Consider the following 7,042-nt stretch of genomic DNA (forward strand, 5'->3'; position numbering starts at 1 on the left):
ACACATTGATTGATAATGTTACATTTGTGATGGTTATTATCATTCTTAATGTTCCAATTGTGTACACATATTTCTAGAAAATATGACACATTGATTGATAATGTTACATTTGTGATGGTTATTATCATTCTTGATGTTCCCATAGTGTACATAAATTCCTAGAAAATATGATACATTGACTGATAATGTTATCTATACATTGTGTGACGTGTGCTGAGCAGAAAACGGGTAGTGCTGTTTGAGAGTGGTGTGACACATTGACTGATAATGTTATCTATACATTGTGTGACGTGTGCTGGGTAGTGTTGATTGAGAGCAGTGAGACGAAAAGAATGAGTTCCTTCACATGAAAGACAGCGATGCCTCAGTTACACACTCCGCCCCACTCACGTACCCTTCACCCCACCCCTCCGCACGCACGCACGCACGCACACACACACACACACACACAAGAAATGTGAGAGCACGCACTCGCAGTGTGTGTGTGTGTGTGTGTTTGAGAGGGAGTGGTTGTGGTGTATATGAATTATAGCCCAGTTTGTTTTTGCGTGATTAAAAAGCATCCAAATGTTTGTCCCCCACCCCTCCCCTCCCCCGCCAATGAAGTCAATTCACACTGGCTGTTTTCAGTGCCGATGGAATTACTTCCCTTGTCTCGCACCAAACTAGACAAAGAGTTGTCTGTCCTGTCCCTCGACATATGCTGAATGTTGCTTCCCTTGAATCATGATGAAGCAATAACGCACGTAGGCTCGAACCCGAATTCGGATAGTAAAGTATAACTAAAGCACTGAATTGTGAATATCTAAATCATAAATCGACCGAACACTAAGTTGTGAAATACGTTTTTGGTAGTATGATAGTATCTGGAGATGATGAAAGGTATGATATATATCATTGTATATATTATTGTTTTTGTTTTGTTTGACAGTTTGGAATGTCTGTTTCCTTTTTGTGAATTAGAAAAAAGGAAGAATAAATGTACATTAAAATAATCAGCTTGCTTTCTTCAGTGTTAACAAAGGGAATGTCGTGTACAATTTCTGATTTTTATGCTCGTGTACTTACACTTGTAAAAGATCTTTCCCGACCAGAATGACATCTGTTCAACTATTCCTTACTGTCACAATACATTCCGCCGCTAATTTAATATGCAGAACATTGCATTAACTCTCTCCATACGAACGGCGAAAGAGACGACGTTAACAGCGTTTCACCCCAGTTACCATCATCAAAATATTGCAAGCGGAAGGCTCTTATACTGAAGAGGTGAATGTTGAAAAGAATACCACAATTCTGACGACGGAAGCTAAAGGTTGGGTCATTCAGACACCCACTGGACATCCGAGGTGTCTGTGTAGAGGAGAAGAGAGGACTGGCCGTACTGAGTGAGTTAACATGAGCTGTGGACTTATGACGTCACATGTTGGGTACAACGTTCTCTCTCTCTCTCTCTCTCTCTCTCTCTCTCAGGACAGATTGGAAGAACGGGCCATGTCTTAAATATTGAATAAAAAAATTAAAAAAACGTTTTGAGTTCTGAGTTCTCTCTAACGTTGTTGTTAGAAGGTGGCAGAATGGTTAAGACCCTTGTATGCCAACACAGAGTCCAGTCTGGGATCCAATCCCGCTCTCGCCCTTTCTGCTAAGTTGGACTCGAAAATCGAACTGAGCGTATAGTCACTCGGATGAGACAATAAACCGGGGTCCCGTGTACAGCACGCACTTAGCGCACGGAAAAATAACCCATGGCAACGAGAATGTTGCCCTCTGGAAAAATTGTATAGAAGAAATCCACTCGGATAGGTACACAAATATATATATGTGTGTGTGTGTGTTTCTTTTTATCACAACAGATTTCTCTGTCTGAAATTCGGGCTGCTCTCTCCAGGGAGAGCGCGTCTCTATACTACAGCGCCACTTTTTTTTCTTTTTTTTTTTCTTTTATTCTTCTTTTTTTTTTTTCCTGCGTGCGGTTTTATTGTTTTTCCTGTCGAAGTGGATTTTTCTACAGAATTTTGCCAGGAACAACCCTTTTGTTGCCGTGGGTTCTTTTTACCTGAGCTAAGTGCATGCTGCACATGGGACCTCGGTTTATCGTCTCATCCGATTGACTAGCGTCCAGACCACCACTCAAGGTCTAGTGGAGGGGGAGAAAATATCGGCGGCTGAGCTGTGATTCGAACCAGCACGCTCAGATTCTCTCGCTTCCTAGGCGGACGCCTTACCTCTAGGCCATCACTCCACTGCACTGTATAGAGGGAGACAGAGACAGAGAGAGACAGAGAGATGCAACGCCTGACGAAGCGTGCTGGGTCATGCTGCTGGCCTTTCAGATGTAGTGTAGCGTATATGGGTTTGTCCGAACGCAGTGACTCCACTTTGAAAAAAAAAAACCCTGATACTTTTGTTGTTATTTTCATAAAAATAATATCTTCTTCTTCTTCCGCGTTCCCTGGCCACGCTAGATTTTCAGTCCGGTCAAGACAGCGAAGTCCGCGGTCCGTCGCAGGGACCCCACCGCGCCACGTTAATACCTACTACAAGTCAAGGATGAAAAAAAACAAAACAATAAAAACAAGTCACCTCTTTAAGCTTTCCACTCAAAGTTAAAAAAAAAAATTAACTTCCATAGTTTAAAACCTTCAAATGTGATTAAAAATGTTCACCTCTTTGAAGAAGTCCATCAGCGTCCACGGAGGGACATCACGAAACAAAGTCTTCAGAGAAGCCGCCATGTAATGTTTGTGTGTAGAGCTGAACGATGTGTTGGCAGACTCCCTTTCCGTCTTCATGTTCAAGGCTTGGTCTTTTCTCTTCACGCCACATCTGTATTTCTCTCTTTATTTCTTCTTCTTCTTCGTCCTCTTCTTCTCCTCCTCTTTCTCCTTCTCTTTCTTCTTCTTCTTCTCTTTCGTAACTGTTTCTTCTTCTTTTGCTTCTTTATTTTTTTTCCCCCCTCTTTTGTATGTTTGTCACACACACACACCCCCACCCCCGCCCCCACCCCCACCCCCCACTGCGCGTCAACGTTTCGCCGACACTGCTGAGCACACAGAACTTTAATCCAGCAAGACCGGTTATGAAGCAAGGGAAATAACCCACGGTTCTTTTTCTCTCTCCACTCCCTGCCCCCCCACCCCCTCCACCGCGCCAGAAAGAAAGTGAAAGATTAATTTGTCCTGTGTGTGACTGACTTATCTGTTAGTCAATGGCGCCACAAGCACACACACACACGCGCGCGCGCGCGCGCGCGCACACACACGCACACACACTACAATCACCGAGCGAAAGAGCCATGGTGACTAAAGATAGTTACAAATAATTGTCTCCATATGTCGTCACGTTTTTCTTCCCTCGTTCTATTACGTGTTAGTTTCGTTTGTCGGCGACATCTTACGTCATCATGTGAAATGACATCGTGGCTCACGTATATGGACGTCATTTTGAATAAAGATCATGTGCAGATACTTGTGAAGAGAAAATTGACTGGATGTGTGTGTGTGTGTTCTTCGCTTGCGTGGTTCTCTTTTGTGTGAGTGTGTGCGTGAGTACGAAAGTGCGCACACATACACACACATACAGACAGATACACACACACACACACACAACACACACAACACAACACAACACAGCACAACACACATACACACACAACCAAAACAAACACACACACACACACACCAAACCACAACACACACACACACACACACACACACACACACACACACACACACACAACACACATACACACACACACACACACACACACACACACACACACACCACACAAACACACACACACTACACACACACACACACACACACACACACACACACACAAACACACACACACAACACACACACACACACTCCACACACACACATACACACACACACACACACACACACACATACACACACACACCACACCACATACACACACACTTCACACACACACTCACACTCCACACACACACACACACACAACACACACACAAACACACACACACACACATAGTAACAATGAGCACGTCAGAGAACCACACCCATGTCATGTGCACACAAGTGTAGCCTCCACCCCCCACACTACCTCCCCCACCGAGGACCATCGCCGGACAGAAAGACGATAACTCATAAGTCATCCTATTTAGCCAAGAGAAATACATGTATGAATCGTCCACAATTCTGTTTAGGTTATCATGGACAATAACCTCCCACCCCCACCCCCCTCCCATTGAAGACCATCACTGGACAGAAACAACAACAACAACGAAAAGAAGAAGAAGAAACAGTGTAAAAATAATCGTAGTAATAATAATAATAATAGTAATGATGATAAAAAGCAAATGAACTACGATCATGTCAACAACAGGACAGCTTTGAAAGAGACAAGGTCATTATGTTAAAGGTTGTTTTAGTAAGCAGCGGAATATACTTCACTACTCACGCACCGACACACACACACACACACACACACACACACACACACACACACACACACACACGCACACACACAACCATAACACACTCACACACACAACACACACACACACAACCCACACACACACACACACACACACACAAAACACACGGGCACACACACACACACGCACACACACACCACATACACACACACACACACACACACACACACACACACAAAACACACACACACACACACAAACACACACAACCAAAACACACACCCACAAAACACACACACACACAAAAGACACACACACACACACACACACACACACACACACACACACAAAAACACACACACACACACACACACACATAACCAAAACACACCACACACACACACACACACACACACACACACACACACACACACAACCAAAACACGCACACACACAAAACACACACACACACACACACACACACACACAAAACATACACACACACACAAAACACACACACACACACACACACACACACACACACATATATATATATATATATATATATATATATATATAACCAAAACACACACACACACACACACACACACAATCAAAACATACATACACACACAACACACACACACACACAACCAAAACATACATACACACACACAACACACACACACACACACACACACACACACACACACACACACACAACCAAAACATACACACACACACACACACACACACACACACACACACACACACACACACACACACACACACCGCTTCTAGCTTTTCACCCTCACCCGTCCTCCACTTTAATTTCTCCCTTCTGTCTTTAAACAGCTGGACAAAAAACCACTCTTCGTCTTTGCCCTCAACTCAGAGTTGAATGATGAGTGTTTCTATTTCCGACTTCCTTTCTGTTTCCGACTTCCTCCTTCGAAGGCCAGGAACATGCAGATATTACATGGATGATGTTACATAAGTACAGGATAGTAACCAGTCATGTCTGCAGTCAATCTGTTGAAGTCATATTGTTCGTGCACAAAACAACAATCACAACGGAGTGTTATGTCGTTTGTTTGTGCCTCAGGAGCGTCAATTTTTCTCCTTTTTTTTATGTACTCTACTTTTATCATTATCACTTTTCATTTTTTATTTTTTATTTATTTATTTATTTTGTTTTATCTATTTACTTATTTTCCCTCAAGGCTTAATTAAGCGCGCGGTGTTACACTGCTGGTCAGGCACCTGTATATGCAGTTGTTGTGAAGCGTATATTGATCAGTCCCAACGCAGTGACGCCTCCTTGAGTTAGTGGACCGAACCTGAGCAGCGTGATAAGTCCAGTGAGTCATTGTTGTTGTTGCTGTTGTTGTTGTTGTTCTTCTTCTTCTTCTTCTTTTTGTCATCACAGTTCTCATTATCACGATATCATTATCATTGTTGTTGTGAAAATGATGAATGATAATGAATAATAGTCGAAGTAGTAGTGGTGGAAGTAACAGCAGCAGTCACAGAAGTAGTCGTAGCTGTAGCATCACCGGTTTCATTATCAGCAGCAGCAGCAGCAGCAGTAGTAGTAGTAAGGAAAGAGACTGGTCATGAATTTCACTGAGACAACGAGCAGATGAAGAAAATGAAACAGGTGTGCTATTAATCAGATGAGAATGATGTTGAAGAAATCATTTTGGACGAATATTTTAAGTTCAGTCTTACCACCAGTTAGCTACGGCTTATTGAGTGCATCAATTTCAGGCATGGAGTCCGACTAATAAAGCTGAATGTCACAAGCAAAGCTCTCATGCGACATTGCTCGATGACTAATTACATCCAACACAGGAGCTGGATACAGCACGAAAAGAACTGGACCCAGGATGGACCCTTGTGAGACACCATATCTCAAGGAAAATGCACCAGAGTACTATTTACACATGCTTTTTGTGTGCGATCTGTAAGATCAGGTGTAATCCATGTCAGTGCAGCGTCACGAATACCAAAAGAAAAGTTTAAGTCTCTTCAAGAGTATAGAGTGGTCAAGAGTGTCAAAGGCTGCTGAAAAGTCTAAAAGACTGAGAAAGGAGATTCCATCATCATCAAATCCAGAATAATACATACACACATCTTAGTTTTTTGTGCTGTGAGAACATCATGAACAATGATTTTTCAGTCTCTGTTGTTTTATGTGATAACATTGTGCATCCTTTCCTTTGTAAAAACAAACATTTCAATGAATGACAGTTTGAACATATCCATTTCAAATAAAGAAAAAATAATATACTTGAGCTGTAATTCTTCAAATGTGAGACAAAGAAGATGTTCTGCAACTAATCCAGAAAAAAAGAAACAAACAGCAACTACAACATTTTTCAATGGAAATTACACATACTTCTGTTCTGCTTTTGTGTGGAATCTTTTGGGAGGGATTTTCAACATCGCGATTTTATGTTCCAGCAATCCGTAAGTGAACAAGATTCATCACCAATATTACCTTCATGAGTGACGACGTCACTGACACTGTGACTGACGTCACAGATCCCCACTACGTCAACACGGCGTTGTTTTCCTCCTCACATGACAATGACACACGCACTCTGCACGAG

This window comes from Babylonia areolata, chromosome 28, assembly GCF_041734735.1.
Source record: "Babylonia areolata isolate BAREFJ2019XMU chromosome 28, ASM4173473v1, whole genome shotgun sequence".
NCBI classification, from domain to species: Eukaryota; Metazoa; Mollusca; class Gastropoda; order Neogastropoda; family Buccinidae; genus Babylonia; species Babylonia areolata.